Raw genomic sequence first — 19758 nt, forward strand, 5'->3', positions numbered from 1 at the left:
TAACTTAAAAAAGGACAAAAAAGGATTCTGTGAGCCAGAGATGGCAGAAGAAAGGGGGGGGGGGAAGGGAAACAAATTATGTAGGTTAAACAATGATCCTGAATGTCAACACATGGTTTGGCAGTTAGACTCCATGACACCTGAACTGGCCTACTACTGTAGTAATTCAGAAGACTGTTTTGAGTAGCTGCACAGATATCAAGATTGTTGCTATTTGTGTTGTGCTTTTCCATTTCACAAATGGTAAATAAATACTAAGCTTTACAGTGAAATCCTAAAGAGTTATAAACCATTGACACTTAGAAAGGTATATTTCTGCATAGGATTAACTGTGCTACTACTAATTTAGACAAGATCAAGCTTTTGTTCCAATATAGGCATCTTGCAGAATGCCATATGCAAAAAGAGCAACTGCAAATAGGAAAAACAAAAACCTAAAAATAAAAATGCTTAATGTCGTCTAATTTAACTTTAGTAATACTTGCTTGTTTTAACGAATGCCATTTTAACTCATTCTGTGAATGGACCCTTAAAGAAATAAACAATTACCAAAAGGAAAACTACTGTCAAACACAAGAGCATATATAACTTTCATTTTATTTAGTGATGTAATAAGCTTGGGGACATATATCAGGACCAAGAGAGTCATGGTCATTAATTTAGGCAATAAATCATAGGCCTTGCCAACAATGACAGCAAACAGATGCTAACAAGGAAATGTATTATTTAATATTGCCATGTATTATAAAAATGGAAGTGTGTTTAAGGCATGTCTTAAATTTTTATAATAATATGCATTTAGTACATTACTGTTTTGACACATGTAAGAATCAAATTTATAGGCCCATTCTGCAAATGCATGCTGTTTTGTGAGCATGGAGAGTATTCCAGGAATTTTGTTTAAGAAGCAAGAGGAAAACCTTTAAAAACTATATACTTGTAATGATGTCTAATTTATTACCTCGATTTTTATAATAAATATTGCCAGCATTGTGACTTATTGAACATAATGTACTCACTTTTAAAAGTAATATTTTCCAGGAAAAAGGTTAAACAACTCAATTTGGGGTGGAATATTAGAGCATTTAAAATGCCTATATTTTAGAAATTAACTTCCCTTATTGATTAAGCATCTTAAACTGACTGGTATACAGAAGATTTATAGTACAATAAATTCAGTCCAAGCAGCCTCTTTGCTGTTATTTCCATATTTGCTTCTTCTTATTGGTTTTAAAATTAATGTATTGAAATCCTCATTGATTTCAATGGGATCTACTTTAAGGTGACCAGATTGCCCCACTTTTGGAGGGATATCTGGGGGCACCTGGCAAATTGTACTTATGTTGCAAGTAAATACATATACATATACATATACATATACATATACATACATACATACATACATACATATATATATAAAGGTAAAGGTATCCCCTGTGCAAGCACCGGGTCATGTCTGACCCTTGGGGTGACGCCCTCCAGCATTTTCATGGCAGACTCAATACGGGGTGGTTTGCCAGTGCCTTCCCCAGTCATTAACATTTACCCGCCAGCAAGCTGGGTACTCATTTTACCGACCTCAGAAGGATGGAAGGCTGAGTCGACCTTGAGCCAGCTGCTGGGATCGAACTCCCAGCCTCATGGGCAGAGAGCTTCAGACAGCATATCGCTGCCTTACCACTCTGCGCCACAAGAGGATCTTTATATATATATATATATATATATATTACAATACTATTTTTGCATTCACTTTTTGTTGCTCCATATAGACCAAATTTTTAATCAAGAACCTCCCTGGTCAATGGTGTCCCGCTTTACCAATGTTAAAATCTGGTCACCTTAATCTACTTATAAGTAAGTGTGTTTAAGATCACATGGTATGGTCTATTCCTCTTGCTGATATTCTTGCAAAGAATTTTTCTAATGACAATTAAATCTTTTGGTACCGATCTATCACCATCTCAGATTTTAGAAAATAAAAGATTGGCCCACTCGGTTTAAATGTAGTTACATATTTTAATACTATACTATACTATACTGTTAAGTAATACTATACTGAATTAAGCTTTTCCCTGTTCTCCAGTAATCTCTTCATATCTGTCACCAGGTACCACTAATGTGACATAACGTAGCACTAACCTAGTAGGGAGATCATATTGTATTTTAGGAAATACATATTTTAGTCACCATTGTTTAACAAGGTGATCCAACAGACAACATTTTGTGTATATGTGATTTTATTTAGCTTTACCTTGAATGTTCCAGTTCTGTTCTTGGAAGTGCTACAGTAAATGTTTTAAAACACTTGAGGAAGCAGTGATCAGTGTAGGGAAACGAAATTTTCTTCATTAAATCTACTGAAGCAGATATTAAAAATGCATTTAATATACTGGAGATGGTTGGTGGGCATCAGAGAGTGTGACAAGCCAGTTACTGATGAGCTGCCGTCAGACGGCCTTCTCAGCAGGAATCTGTGTCTAAGGCTGCTGAAGGACAGCAATATCTTCCCTTGTGTGTAAGCTCTATTCATCTCCCAAGTATTTACTAAATCACAGGCCTCTGCACACAAACCCAGCGTTTCAGTGCATGCTAACAAATGATGGATCGTCCAGTCAATTCGTTATGTCCTGAAAGCGTGATTTCCTGCCATTCCAATCATCAAACCTCTAGAGCTTTCAGAGTTGATCAGTCCAAGAGAATATATTTTGCAGGCTCTATTAAAGGAGTAGAGGCTCTTTCCATTAAAGTCTCTAACTTTTCCCTTGGCTGAAGAAAGAAGGAAGGATGGAAAAAATAACTTGGTTTTCTATGTAAAGAAATTTTCCATTTAATATGTTTGCTAAAACAAGGACATCCAGGTTCCGGCCACTTTAAACATAGATTCAGTGAAGAAAAAGAAATCAAAATGTTTGTTGTTCTTGTTAAATCTTTACATAATATTTGATCAACCAAAGGATCTCTTTTTTCTTAAATAATATACTTGACTACTTCAGAAGCAAATATTAAAGAAATTGTATTCAATTTATTCATTCTAATTATTAAATATATTCCAATTATTCACACACTATGTACAATTTTTAGAGATACTATGTTGACTACTATTTCCTAAAGTTAGGTTTTAATTTGAAACAAATAAACCTCTGAGAAGAATGTATATCACATACACAGTATATCATATATACAAAGAAAGTATTTTTCTTTCTACTTGTAGCTGAAAAGTGCATGTGCACAAAACATGTACCTTATCAATGTTTTCATCACTATGAGATTTACCTAATTCTGTTTTGTTTTGAGTCATCTAGATGTGCATTTTATTCCAAAAGCAGATGAGCCCATTCCAGCTACTAATGGTAAACTGTTAGACAGTGCTCAGGCATCTAACATTTCTATTGCTTTGCTCACTAGTCGGTCCCAGCCAGACCTAGTAAAACCCTCCCTATTTTGCCCTGCCATTCACCTCAACCTTGACCTGGAGATTAAACTCACTTTTATTGCACACAAAGGTCATCCGTATTAGGTCAACATTCAAAGTCCCTTGTCAACTAAGGCTGATATATTCCAACCTTTCCTACTCTAATGCATCAAATTTTTCATGGTGAGGTCATATGCAGCAGACAGTGTATTCAGCAATTTATTGTGCCATTGTAATTTAGTATAGAATATGATTGTCCAAAAAGCTGTCACATGAATAAAATTTTTGCCATGATCTGCTAAATCCTGTAACCCTGCAAAGCTAACCTATTTGCTCCTGCATGAAAATACCATAAATACTAGTGCCTGAACACTAAAACAGAATTACAACTTTCAGACTGAAGTTCACTGAAATTCTAGTAGGAGCACCTACTTTTTCACTTCATCAAGTGCATATGAGATGACATTTCTACTTTTGTATAAGAAAATTAATTCGAAAGAAATTCCATCTAAACATCAGGAAGAAGTCCCTGACAGTTAGAGCAGTTTCTCAGTGGAACAGGCTTCCTCAGGAGGTGGTGGGTTCTCTATCTTTGGAAATTTTTAAGCAGAGGCTGGATAGCCATCTGACGGAGAGGCTGATTCTGTGAAAGTTCAAGGGGGTGGCAGGTTACAGTGGATGAGCTATAGGGTTGTGAGTGTCCTGCATAGTGAAGGGTTGGACTAGATGGACCCTTCCAACTCTATTATTTTATGATACTCTATGATTCTAGGGAAAAAACAACTTGGTTGTCAGCATATGGATACTACATTCCAAACAGGAGTTCAAGATAGAAATGTGAGCAAACAAAAAACTACCATGCAGATTATCCAGTTCAGTGAAATTTTGGGGATTACAGAAATTCTACAGTGCAATCCCATGCCCATTTATTCAGAAGGTAGCCCCACCAAGTTCAATTGGTCTTACTCCCAAGTAAGGACTGCAGCCCTGGCCATAGTGCAAGGAAACGCCCAAGAAAGTGCATGGGCACCTGAACACCAAACTCTCTACACGCTAATCCATACAGCAGGTACATATCCTGGATACATCTTTGAAACTATACAATGGACACATAAGCACCACCTTCAATCAAAACTGTCAAACATATGTGTATTTTTCCAGAAACCATTCAGAACATATAAAGCAGTCTATAGTCTATAGTCAAGCACCATATTACAATAACGTTTAACCCATCAAACAAGAACATACTAACCTAATCTATGGATGGACGAATTGCCCCTTGTTTAGGCCAAAGTATATAACCTGATAAATGCAATCACTCCCAGTACTTTCCCAACATCCTTTGGCAACAACAGAGAAAACGTACTCCTGCGTTTGCAATAAGAAGAGACAGCAAACAAATCCAGTATATATTTTTCTAAAAGTGGCATCTGTACTGTAAAAGTAGCTTAATGTGTAAAAAAGTAAGTAAACATCACAGTGGATCAAACTATCCAATTAAAGCTGTAAAAGATTCACTAGGAAAACTGGCCAGTAGTGTTAAGACGTAATGGTAGCATTATGTTACTTTCTGACATCACAACTACACAACAGAGGTTCTAACAGGATCATCTGTCACAGATGTCCAAGGAGGCACTTGTAATCATGTGAAAATCCCAAATCATCCTCTTATTTGAGAAACCACCTAGTGCCTTTCAAGCAATGTTCCCAATGATGTTCTAGAAAATCAGTATAAGTGACAAAGGCTACTATGAAACCCTCCAATAATCCACAGTGCAGCAGGAGTTTGCTATGTAAAGACAGGCATGAAGGGGAAAATTTAAAGTGGCCTCCACATGTTGGTTATTTCATGAGCACTGGCTCTAATTCACGAAAAGTAATTTCATAAAATAGTGCTGAGACATCATAACGGGATGAATCAAAACTTAACAGACTATCCATATGCACATCTAACATCAAGAAGAGACTAAAAAGTACCCTCAGTTTATACCACTAAACAACCTATCATTGATAGGCCTCATGTAGTAGTGAAAACAGTCTCAGCTCACACAAACATGTTTGTAATTCCTTGCTGCACCTAGCCAGTATAACACTGATTTGGTGCTCACAAACAGAAAATGTATTTATCCGTGCCAGGATGATGTTCAGATGTTCCTTGATTTTGCTAAGGGAAGTCTGTCCAACGCTGCATTATAGTTGCAATATAAATCAGAGACCACACTCTGCTTACCATGCAAGGACAATCTCACACATAACTTGAGGAGCAGGGCAGCTGGGATGAGTGTAAAGAAAGAGCCCAAAGAAAAGTGAAGGGCCTGTCCAAGTTCTCCTGAAAGCATCTGAGGCTTGGATGTGTATGGACCATTACAGTTGTACACCAAAGCTCCCACTGCATCTTATTGAAATAGTTCTAAACCCAGCACCTCGACCTCTATGGGCAGAACATAGGTGTGAGAGATAAAAGTGTTTTTAAGGCTAATAAAATTATTTAAACTATTTTTGATTAAACCCCAGAAAATAAACTGGTACTGTAACACCCATTTTAGCATATGCTACCGTAACAGTTTTTTAAAGCTGCCAATGATTAAGATCTTGTTCCATGGCTACAGTCCATTTACCTGCTTAGTTCAATGTAGCTTGAAGAACAAGTTACATTTTATATATTAGCTTTTCCTATAACTGTTATTGGCTAAACAAAGTAGATAATTTAGTTTTCACAAATGATGGAATTCAGAATAACGAATGCTGAGTAGAACAGTGCCTTTTAAAAAGAGCTAGCCCTGCACATGCTAAAAAAGACACATATATAATTATAATGCTTCCAACTGATAAACTGCTATTAAGTGGTATCTGGTTTCTCTATGACCGTTTATGCACTGGAGGTTTCATGCTGTGCTGCAGGCTGGAGTTTTAGTTGTGGCAGGTTACCCCACCTCTTCCTGCACCCACACGGGGGAGCATTTGGTGTGGTACACCTCATCCGCCTCCTATTTGTGCTCCTGCATGGGAGCTGGGGCAGTGAAATTCCCAGTGCATAAACGGTCTATAAGACGCACTAGCAACTTCATACAAAGCAATAGCTAATTTAAACTGGAAAAATGTATGAAAAATAATGGCATAAGAAGGTATTAGTAGTGTAATGTGCACATCTGGATAACCACAGTTTGTTTGCTGGAAACTAGCAATTCCAGGAAACAGTATCTGGAAATTTTTTAGAACATATCTAGAGCATTGAAATGGAAAGCCATGAAACATTCTGGGTGGCCTCAACCAAACCTTTTTCTCATCAGCGCAGTACAGTTTTCAGTGTTCTTAAAACTTCTTCATAATAACCCCCATGATTATCCTATGTCCTTGGAAAAAATCTTTCTCTTGGAAATAAAGGTTTCGTTTTCTTGGGAATAAATGTTTTGTTTGAAAAAAAGCCATGCATGGTTGAACTAGAACCTTAGTAGTGATACTTGGTGACTTACCCTCGTACTCTTCCCTGAGTTATTTGGAAAATGATGAGACTTAAATATGATAAATAAGAATCTGGTTGCATACTTTTATATCTATTATATATTGCATCCTAACTCTTGGCAACTCAACATAAAATTAAAATTAATAAATGTTTATGATTCTCCCATGTGATAAGCTATAATGGCTTACGGCTTGAAGCCAAAGAGCAATATAAAGGAAAGGAAAAGATCTATTATATATCACACATACTTACAGAATCATAGAATCATAGAGTTGGAAGGGACTTCCACGGTCATCTAGTCCAACCCCCTACTCAGTGCAGGAATTCACAACTACCTGCCCACACAAAGTACTCCCAATTTCATGCCCAAGTGATTCCTCCACCTAAAATCTCTAGAACCCAGCCTGGCCTGGAAGAAATTCACCTACCATCCCATAGCGGCAATTAGCAATTCCCTGGGTATGCAAGGAAGGGGCACAAGAAATAAACAGTGGCATATCTCTTCCTGCCTACCCATTCACAATCTGTCTAAGTTCATAAAATCAGCATTTCTGTCAGATGACTATCTAGCCTCTGCATAAAAACTTCCGAAAAAGGAGAACTTCCAAGGAAGCCTGTTCCACTGAGGAACTGCTCTGTCAGGAATTTCTTCCAGATGTTTAGCTGAAAATTATTTTGAATTTATTTCAACCCAGTGGTTCTGGTCTGACCTTCTGGGGCAACAAAAAACAACTCTGCTCCATATTCTCTATGACAGTCCCTCAAGTATTTGAAGATGGGTTGGGCACTTCAGCATCCAAAGCAGCCGTTCGCGTCCGAAGCAGCCAGCGCCATGGCACCGGGGGAGGAAGGAGAGGTTTGGGTGGTGGCGTACTGGCCGGCGCACACACGCAGGCACAGAGCCTCTGTGTGTGTGCTGACCAGCACACCAGTGCCCGCACCTCCCCTCCTCCCCCCCCCCCCGTGTCGCTAGCTGCTTCGGGTGTGAATGGCCGCTTCAGACACCAAAGAGCCCAACCCTACTCACCTCTTAGTCATCTTCTCTCCAGGCTAAACAGACCAAGCTCCCTTAACCTTTCCTCATACAACTTGTTCTCCAAACCCCTCACCATCTTTGTAGGCCTCCTCTGCACACTCCAGTTTCTCTAGATCTTTCTTCAGTTGTGGTAATCAAACCATATAAATATTGCAGATATATGCATGTGTTAAAAGCTGGACTACTTTTTACCTTCCATTTCTCAAGTGACTTGCAGTGCAAATCCTAAGTAGACTTACTCTTTTTTCTTTAATGGGAATGCCTCAAATCATGTAAAAGTAAAGGTAAAGGTATCCCCTGTGCAAGTACCAGGTTATGTCTGACCCTTGGGGTGACGCCCTCTAGAAGAAGAAGAAGAAGAAGAAGAAGAAGAAGAAGAAGAAGAAGAAGAAGAAGAAGAAGAAGAAGAGTTGGTTCTTATATGCCGCTTTTCCCTACCCAAAGTAGGCTCAAAGCGGCTTACAGTCGCCTTCCCATTCCTCTCCCCACAACAGACACCCTGTGGAGTGGGTGGGGCTGAGAGAGTGCTGATATCACTGCCCGGTCAGAACAGTTTTATCAGTGCTGTGGTGAGCCCAAGGTCACCCAGCTGGTTGCATGTGGGGGAGCGCAGAATCGAACTTGGCATGCCAGATTAGAAGTCCGCACTCCTAACCACTACACCAAACTGCCTCTCAGGCCCTTTGGCCCTTGGGTAAGATGAAAAGCACAAACAAGTGCCCCATTGGTTGTAAGCCCCATCATTCCAGAAATCCCAGCCCCCAGAGAGAATGGGGTGGAAGACCACAGGAATGTCTCTGCAACAGGGAGTCTTTTAAAAGGCCAGCCAGAGAGCAACCAGAGAGGAAGATCAAGGCCACGCCCTAGGTTGCAAGTGTGGGGGAAAGGAGGGGGGAAATTTTGCATGTGTGGGGGAAAGGAGCTGAGTGAAAGAAACCTGCTCCTCACAGATCTGAGACTCTTTAGGGCACTGGTCAGAAAGGAAACCCTGAAGGGTGAAGCAACAGTGGTCCCCATTCCTACCCCAAAAGAGATAGCTACCCTTCCACAGGTAAAGCAACTTGATAAAGCAAGGTTGCCTTGGCCACGGGGCGTGATTAGGGTGCAATTTATGTTCTTCTTGTTCCATAACTTAGCAGATGAATTGAACAAGTAGTAACACATACATTTAGCAACCTATAAATCACAGAATGAATGCATCACCCAGAGTCCCCCAGGTCTTTCCTAGTATAAAATTTCTGGCATTTGGTATTGCTGCTAAAACAAACAGGCCTACCTCTGGTGGGCCCCAGCAGCAAAAAGCTAGCCTCAAATAAATCATAATCAAGGACTCCATTTGAACAACATTCTCCTTGTATATACCTGTCAAAGCTATATCACTGAAAGAAATGTGGATTGCTCAAATGTGATGCGATACTTGATGCATCTCTCCCACAGACTGCAAGGTAGGCAAGTCTAAGCAACAAAAAGAGTGCCTCCCTACTGGATTATGTAAGATAATTGAAGATAGTGAGAAGCTTGAAGTGGTTTATGTAATGTCTCTCCTGAGGTGACCAAAGTTGCCTGTTGGTATAAAATGCCACTGCAACTAGGCATCTATAATAAGCACACCTTGAGGTGCTGGTGCTGTAAAAAGGTGATATTAATGGCCAGCTTCACCAGGTAAAGCTTTTGAGTACTGCTGATGGAAGTTTCAGAAGTTTGTTCTGCAACTTCATTGGATAGAAGATGGTTCAAACAGTACTGGAGAGGCTTGATCCTTGTACCACTGCAATAGAGGAAGAAGAAGAGTTGGCCCTTATATGCCACTTTTCTCCACCTGAAGGAGTCTCAAAGCAGCTTACAGTCACCTTCCCTTTCCTCTCCCCACAACAGACACCCTGTGAGGTGGGTGAGGCTGAGAGACCCCTGATATCACCACTCCATCAGAACAGTTTTTATCAGTACAGTGGCGAGCCCAAGGTCACCCAGCTGGCTGCATGTGGGAGAGTGCAGAATCGAACCCAGCATGCCAGATTAGAAGTCCACACTCCTAACCACTACACCAAACTGACTCTACAAGAGGCCCCCATGAGATATAGCAATATCTGAGTCAGAGTTCAAGAAAGAAAGTTGGCTGTTAGATTAAAAATAGGCATGTCTGAAGCAAAGAAGGCCCTTGAAGAGAACCCAGGGTTCTGATATGCAAAATGAGAAGTCTATACATTCTTCTCCCCATTGACATGCAGGTCCAGGATATTCAGGATATGCACAGTAATATGCACATGAGAAAGAGGGAGAGAAGGAGCCAAGAGAAACCAGTCATCCATCTAAAGATTATCCTGCAATGACATGCTCTAAGGGCAGCCATGTACCTAGTGAAGTCCTTCAGAGCAATGGAGTGGCTGAATGATATCTCCTTTTACTGAAGTGGGTAATGCAGAAGCCAGATTGAGATGTGATCATAGACCCTTTATAAATGAACAGAACAAAACCAGGCTTCCTTGAAGGTGGAGGATAGATTATAGGCTGACCCATATGGGACAAAGACCATGATTTTTCTTTTCAGAGTGTTTTGCTGCTTTCATCGCATTCTCATACGACTTCATAAGCGTGTGATGAGAAGTCCTAGCTGCCTTCACGAGTCTTCCGCCACAGCTGCTCTAGCCATCTCACTTTCCTCTTCCTCTCCCAAAGCTCCTTGGAATGCCATGGAATACCAGGGAGCCTGTTTGAGGTGAGGGCAGAGAGGGCGCCTAAGAGCAATGCCATCAATTGTGGCTGATAGGCGAGACTGCTAGTCCTCCACCAAGGCTACCAACGATGTAGATGCCAGAACCAAGAATTTCCCTTTCTTGATGGAAAAAAAAGTTTAGTCATATTCCACATTTGGATCATACAAAATAATTATACTATTTTCATTCTGTATAAAGTCCCTGTTCATCTACTACAAACTCTGGCTGCCCTCTATAGCATTCCAGAATAATTTGTAAACTGCAGGTTGAATACTCCTATTAAAGATAAGGGAATGAAATGAATATTTTCAGTACAATGACATCTAGGATCAGTAGTTAATGTTCAAAACTGCATGTATTTCATTCTGCACAGATATTTTAATTTTCCTGAAGGGGCGTTCTTCACCAGCACCATCCACAAAGCTGTACATTATGTGACAGTTTAAATATCAGCATTAGTTTCAATTCATCAGAAACGAAAGATGGAAAAAAGGTCTGCCTATGTTGAACTGTCCCAAGAACCTTCAATATTAATTTAATTTAAAAGGCTTCAGGAGCTTTCAAATGACAGTTGATAGTTTCAGACCATTTCCTAATTGACAGCAGCATCTATCATAAAACTATGAAGATTTTTTTATATTATTGGCATACAGATATAATATTTTAATTTTAGAGTATAGGAATATTGGCAATTAAATGCACTCAAGACTGAACTATAAATTTCCAGTTTCAGTTCCACGAAGATGTGTATACTTCAGGAAATTCTACTTCCCAAAATATTTATGGACTTTCTATTAATATAATAAATTATAGTATACTAGGGGCAAAGCCCGTTGTATCCAAGAATACAATTTCATTTATCAAATGGTAGTTGAACCCACAAGAGGTTCAGCCATACTGGACTTAATACTGACCAACAGGCAAGAGTTGGTGGATGAGGCATGTGAAGGGTGGGCGCTACTCAAACAAGAGCTATTGCATGCTCAATCAATGACTATCCCAGAAAGACGAAAACACTGCAGGAGCTCTAAGAAGCCTATTTGGATGAACAGAGAACTTCAAGAGGAACTAAGAAAGAAAAGGAAAATGTTCAGGAAATGGAGGGAAGGACAGAGCTCTAAAGAAGAGTACCTACAGGTTACTAGGCACTGTAGATCAATCATCAGAAAGGCCAAAGCTGAGAGTGAGCTAAGTTTGGCCAGGGAAGCCCATTGTAACAAGAAAAGATTTTTCAGTTATGTGAGGAGCAAACGTAAAGTCAAGGAGGCAATAGGCCCACTGTTGGGTGCGGATGGACAAACTCTAACGAAAGATGCAGAGAAAGCAGAAAGGCTTAGTGCCTATTTTACATCTGTTTTTTCCCACAGGTCAAAGTGTTTAGGCACATCTAGAGATGGCCGTAGCCAAAGGATAGTGTCTGGGTGGCAGGTTAACATGGATAGAGAGGTTGTCGAGAGGCATTTAGCTGCATTGGATGAGTTCAAATCCCCTGGTCCGGATGAAATGCACCCGAGAGTACTCAAAGAACTTTCCAGAGAACTTGCACAGCCCTTGTCCATCATCTTTGGAACCTCTTTAAGGACTGGAGATGTCCCGGAGGACTGGAAAAGAGCAAACGTTATTCCGATCTTCAAAAAAGGGAGGAAGGATGACCCAGGAAACTACAGACCAGTGAGTCTGACCTCTGTTGTGGGGAAGATAATGGAGCAGATATTAAAGGGAGCGATCTGCAAACATCTGGAGGACAATTTGGTGATCCAAGGAAGTCAGCATGGATTTGTCTCCAACAGGTCCTGCCAGACCAACCTAGTTTCCTTTTTTGACCAAGTAACAGGTTTGCTGGATCGGGGAAATTCGGTTGATGTCATTTACTTGGATTTTAGTAAAGCTTTTGACAAGGTTCCCCATGATGTTCTGATGGATAAGTTGAAGGACTGCAATCTGGATTTTCAGATAGTTAGGTGGATAGGGAATTGGTTAGAGAACCGCACTCAAAGAGTTGTTGTCAATGGTGTTTCATCAGACTGGAGAGAGGTGAGTAGCGGGGTACCTCAGGGCTTCGTGCTCAGCCCGGTACTTTTTAACATATTTATTAATGATCTAGATGAGGGGGTGGAGGGACTACTCATCAACTTTGCAGATGACACCAAATTGGGAGGACTGGCAAATACTCCGGAAGATAGAGACAGAGTTCAACGAGATCTGAACACAATGGAAAAATGGGCAAATGAGAACAAGATGCAATTTAATAAAGATAAGTGTAAAGTTCTGCATCTGGGTCAGAAAAATGAAAAGCATGCCTACTGGATGGGGGATACGCTTCTAGGTAGCACTGTGTGTGAACGACACCTTGGGGTACTTGTAGATTGTAAGCTAAACATGAGCAGGCAGTGTGATGCAGCGGTAAAAAAGGCAAATGCCATTTTGGGCTGTATCAACAGAGGCATCACATCAAAATCACAAGATGTCATAGTCCCATTGTATACGGCACTGGTCAGACCACACCTGGAGTACTGTGTGCAGTTCTGGAGGCCTCACTTCAAGAAGGACGTAGATAAAATTGAAAGGGTACAGAGGAGAGCGACGAAGATGATCTGGGGCCAAGGGACCAAGCCCTATGAAGATAGGTTGAGGGACTTGGGAATGTTCAGCCTGGAGAAAAGGAGGTTGAGAGGGGACATGATAGCCCTCTTTAAGTATTTGAAAGGTTGTCACTTGGAGGAGGGCAGGATGCTGTTTCTGCTGGCTGCAGAGGAGAGGACACGCAGTAATGGGTTTAAACTTCAAGTACAACGATATAGGCTAGATATCAGGAAAAAGTTTTTCACAGTCAGAGTAGTTCAGCAGTGGAATAGGCTGCCTAAGGAGGTGGTGAGCTCCCCCTCACTGGAAGTCTTCAAGCAAAGGTTGGATACACACTTTTCTTGGATGCTTTAGGATGCTTAGGGCTAATCCTGCGTTGAGCAGGGGGTTGGACTAGATGGCCTGTATGGCCCCTTCCAACTCTATGATTCTATGATTCTATACAACGGCGCTTTGCAGTGGGAAGAGAAGGGGAGGAGTTGTCCAGTCTGTACGGGCACGGGGTTGAATGTTGAGACCTACTGCACAGGGTTGTTGTGCAGATGAAACAGAAACAAAAAAAAAGTCTCGTCTGCAGAATAACGCTGTGCAGTGGCCTCAAACCTGCAGAGAGTTGCAAAGAAGAAAGATACATGGCTTGGCTGTGTCTAACCCCTGGCCAGAGTAGTATTTTAAGTGAAAAGGGGCTTTTCTGTGGCCTCCCTGTCAGGCAACTGCTTGGCAGAAGGGGATAGCCCTCAGGCTCCCCTGCGTTGCTCTTGGAAAGGCCTCCCTCCCCTCAGTCAGGGGTTGTTAGAGGCTCCTTTGCAGCAGGCCTGAAAGGGGGGGGGAGCACTCTGCAGCCTCCTGCCAGCTCTGTCAGGGTTCTGAGGCAATTTACAGTTGGACATGACAGTTAGGACACCCTTGGGGCGAAAAGGGCTAGCACAGCCTGTCCAAGCCTCTGTTCTCACCTCCCTTGGCAGCCCTACTGACCTCCTCTCCCTTTGGTGGTCAGGGGCAGACTGGCAGCCATTTCTCCAGATTGCCCCTGGCTGGATGGAATTTTGGTCTGTCCTGGTGAGGGGCCAATCAGAAGGAGCAAAGCGCCTTCCGATTGGCCCCTCCGCTTGTCAGCCCAGGGCCATGGGACCAATTGTTGCACTTCCTCATCACGGTCTGAGCCCACCCCAACATCCCTTACTGTTTTATTAAGAGGGAAAAGATGTCATGCCCACGCTGGCTGCACCATTGGATCTAACACGTGGGGACACTAGTCCAGACGCACTGCTTGGCCTGCTTCCAGAGCAGCACGGAGATGTGGCTTTGGACTTGCCCCATGAAGAGTACTGGGCCCAGACAGGCTGAGACGCAGCACTTTGAGCCCACTTATATCAAGCTCTGGGATAAGACCCCTCTGAGCCCTGGGGACTCACTAGAGGTACAGCAGCGCTGGTGGCAAAGCAAGACGCTTGGAAGCCCTGGACATTCGTTGGCGCAGCAGCATCAGCGAAGGTGATCTACTCTGATAACTGTCAGAAGATCAGCATGCTTGGCAGCTCGCTGTCAGGGTAGATGGGATCCAGCTGCAGCACCTTCCTCTGATGAAGATTAGCTCCAGCTGCAGGCTCTCTGGCTGAGAGCTGCCCCACCCAGCTTCTGGCTATTTCAGTAGAGCCTTGAGGCAAAGCTCTTCATGGGGTGAGCGCATGCATTACCCAGCCTGTTCCCTGGAACTCTTGTCTTCGGTTCATCTCGGTGAAGTTCTGTTCCTGTACCACTCTGGCTACTTAACCCGGCTTGACTGACGTTCCTCTCCTGCTCTTCGACCTTTAACATTGACTTACATCCCCGTTCCGGCTTTTTGACTCCAGCTTTGCCTGACCACACTCCTTGCACTGCTCTGGATTTGGACCTTTGGCAAGCTCTCTGCTCCAGTTTCCCTGTGCAGGCGCATTGGTGCAGCCCTTTAGGCCCATGTACGATATAAACATGGGCAGTCTGAATATTTTAGTACATTTAGTACTTATTTATTTATTTGATTTCTTACCTATTCTCAAGAATATCTTGTGACGTGTTACAAATAAAAATAAAAAGTTTACATTAATGAAAACCTTAAAACATTAATATCACATACTTTTGCAGCGACAAAATTAAACCCCATCCCATATCCACCCTCCCCATTATCCTAACCGCCCCCGAGAAAAAAACTTGAAAGTTAGCTGGAAATTGAAGTATACGCAATACTTAGTGGCCTAGCAAGCTGAAACTAATTTTACTTCTTTAACCATGAAGTGCATCATTTATAACTTACCTTATGAAATTTAAAAGTTACAAACACCTTAGTTATTTTCGAGCAAAACTACAAATATACGCAGTATTTGAGAGAAAACTGTAAGCTGATGCACCGTATGGTAACTTAGCAGATGTACCTCAATTTTTGCTATCTGTTTATAGAGAGCTAAATTCTATTTTCTGTTTTCCCCAGGGGCCCTGGTGTAGTTTCTGTCCCACTTTCATTTGATCTTTTTTCTCCATCCTGCAAGGTACCAAAATGAGCTACTCTTTACCCAGTGTTTGGGTAAACGTGTCAGAGCGGCTTGAGGAAATAGTGAAAACGTCAACCAAATCAAGACATGCAACTGCAGAGAAACAATGCAAACCCTGTTTATATACCTCACATTATTTATTTATTTATTTATTTATTTATTTATTTATTTATTTATTTATTTATTTATTTATTTATTTATTGGACGTATAGCCTGCCACTCCTGCAAAGGCTCATGGCGGGTCACATTCGATAAAACCCCCATAAAACCCCTAATACAATAAGATCCTACCTAAAACCACCCCAGCCCAACCAGGAACTCTAGGAGCTGGTCCGCTGCGGCCCTTTCAACTACCTTCCCAGGAACGCTAGATGCGCTACTGGTTGGTAGCTGGCCGGGTCCTGCGGGTCCTTGGTATCCTTCTAAGTGCAGAAACAGCTCTTGGATTTAAAAGTGGTATATATCTACAGCATACCTACCTTGTGTTTAAAAGCATTTCACTCATTCTAAAGAGAAAATATTTCTATGGGAATTTTTTTAAGCCTTGAAAAAACCAGGGAAAACGCCCCTACTTTTCCATTTTTTTTTTTTTTACATTTCTAGCTATGGGAACTCAGATGGCTACCCCATATGTCAGCATATTCATAGTTAATTTAGATCCATACTTCCTCAATTTATTCCACACTATGCTTTCCCTGTGTGAGGTACATCAAGACATCCTCATCATGAGGGCCAATGGAAAAAGTATCTTAAGATATTTCAGCAAGACTTCAACCTAAGCTAGGAACCTTCCCTATATACTAGAGTAGCGATCCCCAACCTGTGGGCCGCGGATCACATGTGGTCCTTCGACTAATTGGAGGTGGGCCCCGAAGGACACCTTCTCCCCCCCCAGCCCTTTACTTCATCCCCCCCCAGCCCTTTACAACACACTTCATTGTTGTGGTGTGTCTGTATCTTATTTTGAAGGGATGTTTAAACATTACCATAGCGATCAGAGAGCATTAGGGCAGTGGTTGAGAGTAGAGGAGTAAAATACCCCCCCACCGGGCCTCAGTAAAAGACATTGAGTGGTCCCCAGTGAGTGGTCCCTGGTGATAAAAAGGCTGGGGACCACTGATCTAGACCAACAGTCTGCAACTTTCTGGCGGCCACGGACCGCTGTGCCGAGGCCTTTGCAGCCCAGCCCAGGAGTTGGGGACCACTGATCTAGACAACCCCCTCCACTGTGTCGGACACTCACAACCCTATCGCTCATGCACTGTAACCCCCTTGACCCTTCTCAGAATCAGCCTCTCTGTCAGATGGCTATCCAGCCTCTATTTTAAAATTTCCAAAGATGGAGATCCCACCACCTCCCGAGGAAGCCTTTTCCACTGAGAAACCGCTCTGTCAGGAACTTTTTCCAGATGTTTAGACGGAATTTCTTTTAAATTAATTTCATTCCATTGGTTCTGGTCCATACCTCTGGGGCAAGAGGTAACAACTATGCTCCATCCTCTATATCAGTGGTCCCCAACCACCGAGCTCCCTCTCCCCGCCCCCCCCTCGCAGTGAGAAATTTCCCAGGCCGCAAGCAAATCGGACGCCAAAGCGGCCGATTAGCTTGCGACCCGGCAAGCTTCTTTTTGTGGGAGGGGGGGAGAGAGAAGCAGGGCAGCCGGCACAGACATGCATGCGTGGCAGACGTGCATGCACGTTTGCGTCATGCACTGCCGCAAACGTTCATGCATGGCAGTTTCACGTATTCACACATGCGCCGCACATGTGCGTTTGCGGCCACATATGGTGCAAACGCGCATGTGCGCACCTGCCGCTCATGGCACAAACGTTCATGCACGGACCTGCTGCACATGCGCATTTGCGTGGGCATGCATGCGCGGCATGCACGGTCACCGGATTGCCCTCCCCCCACCGGTCTGCTGCCTTAGAAAGGTTGTGGACCACTGCTCTATACGGCAGCCTTTTAAATACTTGAAGATGGCTATCAGATCCCCTCTCAGTCAGTGGCACCCGCACCTCCCCTCTTCCCCTCCCCCCTGTGCCACTGGTTGCTTCGGGCGTGAACGGCTGCTTTGGATGCCGAAGAGTCCAACTGTAATCAGCTCTTAGTCATTTTCTCTCCAGGCTAAACAGACCAAGGTCCCACAACCTTTCCTCATATGTCTTGGTCTCCAAACCCCTCACCATCTTTGTTGCCCTCCTCTGGACATGCTCCTCTTCTTATTTCTTATTTAAATGATTACATCATTCAATTATGGTAGGTGAACCATTTCTTAACCAGATGTTTTCTATGCCTCCAATTATCTATTTAATTGACATTATTTAATGGCGATATTATGAGACATTGGAAAGAATTAGATACATGTTAGAGGTAGTTTTGTGTTGTGCTCATTATAGTCAGGGCTACCCCCATATTATTTATATACTATAACACTCTGATTAAGATTAGGTTCCGGGCTGCAATAATTAGAAAATGTGGTCATTAAAATAAGAAACCAGCGAGCTGAATAATGAATCTACATTCTGAATTGTGGGGCTGCTTCATAGAGCCAAATAAAATTTATCAAGGCCTACAATATACCACAATAAAACTATGGAACTATATAAACTTTACAAGGTGGAACCACAAGAAACTTGAGGGGGTCATCCCATTCTCCCTGCTTTTCCATCCTCTCCTCTCCTCTCCCCTGCCTGTTCTCTGTCACTCATGTTCCCTTTTTTTCCATCTCTCCCCACCCCTTTTCAGCCATACATGCCTCTATTTCTGTATCCCTCACCCTCTTCTCTGTCACTCTTCTTTTTCAAAGCCCTGTTCTATCCCTCATCTTCTCTCTTTCCATGAAAGACTTGTAGGTGAGGGGTGGCCCACTTTCCTTCACCCTCCTTCCACTGTGGCTTCCAGGCCATCTCCCCTTTCCTGCTTTAGATATTCAGCCACTTGTCTCCGACAGCCACTCTACTTGTACACCCAGCATCCCAGTAATCTGCCTCATATTGCGGTGGCACAAAAAAGAGAAGAATTAAATATATTGATATCAAAACCCCAACATGGCAAAATACATACTTGCATGTACCCAACCATTATCCAAATACACAAAGCCCTGTGATACAAGTTCATTTGCTCCAATCCTTTGGATTATAATGCTCATCTGGGCAATGAAGATATAATTGAAAAAAATTAAAGGGATCACTGGGATTACAAAACACACCCAGCAGTAAAAGTAATTTATCTTCTGCATTATCTTATGGATATACTGCCCATTGTGAAACATTATTCCTTTCACATGCTGTGCATGCTTACAGAAAGCTTACACAGAGTGAAACAGCAACAACAGGCCATCTGACAGATGCCTGACACATGCAACAAATCTTGATGCCAGCTTTGCCCCTATTTAACTAAAAAATGCTATTAAAGAACCAAATACCTGCAGCCATATCATTACGAGCTTGTTCCCTATTGGACAACAATGCCCTTCTACCTTTCACAAGCAAAACGGACACCAAACATCAAACAAGAGAATAAATGGATACAAAACAGACATCAAAATGGTAATACCAAGAAGCAAATGATAGAAATGAAGGATTATTCTGTTTGTCAGGTGATTTCAGCAGACCTTAATGGGGATAGGCACAAACTAGGAAAATGTAGTTAGTTTTGGTTCATGGTTCATAATGTGCACAGTTTGTGAACCATGAATTGTCATGAACTTTTAGGAGCCAAATGAACGGATTTGGTTTGTGAAGTTCATGATGCAGTATAACACCCCCCTGGTATGCTAGAGAGTCCAAATTTCCAGCTGATTCTCCTCTACCTACCCTCCAAGTTTGGTGATGATTGGAGTTATGGGGTCTGAGTTATGGCACCACAGAGAAAGTTCTCCAAGAAAGTGCTTTCTGTAGATATGACAGGTTCAGGATTGTATAGAGTGGATCTTGTATGAGATAGAGACATCAGATTTGCAAACCTCCCCGATGCTTCTCTACAAGTTATATGCAGCGGGTAATAGTTATGCCACTTA

The 19758-nt window shown here is 42.2% G+C and overlaps 1 protein-coding gene across 4 annotated transcripts in view; it reads right to left on the reverse strand.

Moving 5' to 3' along the window:
- Positions 1 to 19758, reverse strand: part of CDIN1 (CDAN1 interacting nuclease 1) — a 183860-nt gene that overhangs the window by 162632 nt on the left and 1470 nt on the right. The gene's annotated exons all lie outside the window — the stretch shown is intronic.

This window comes from Paroedura picta, chromosome 2 (genome assembly GCF_049243985.1).
Source record: "Paroedura picta isolate Pp20150507F chromosome 2, Ppicta_v3.0, whole genome shotgun sequence".
NCBI lineage: Eukaryota > Metazoa > Chordata > Lepidosauria > Squamata > Gekkonidae > Paroedura > Paroedura picta.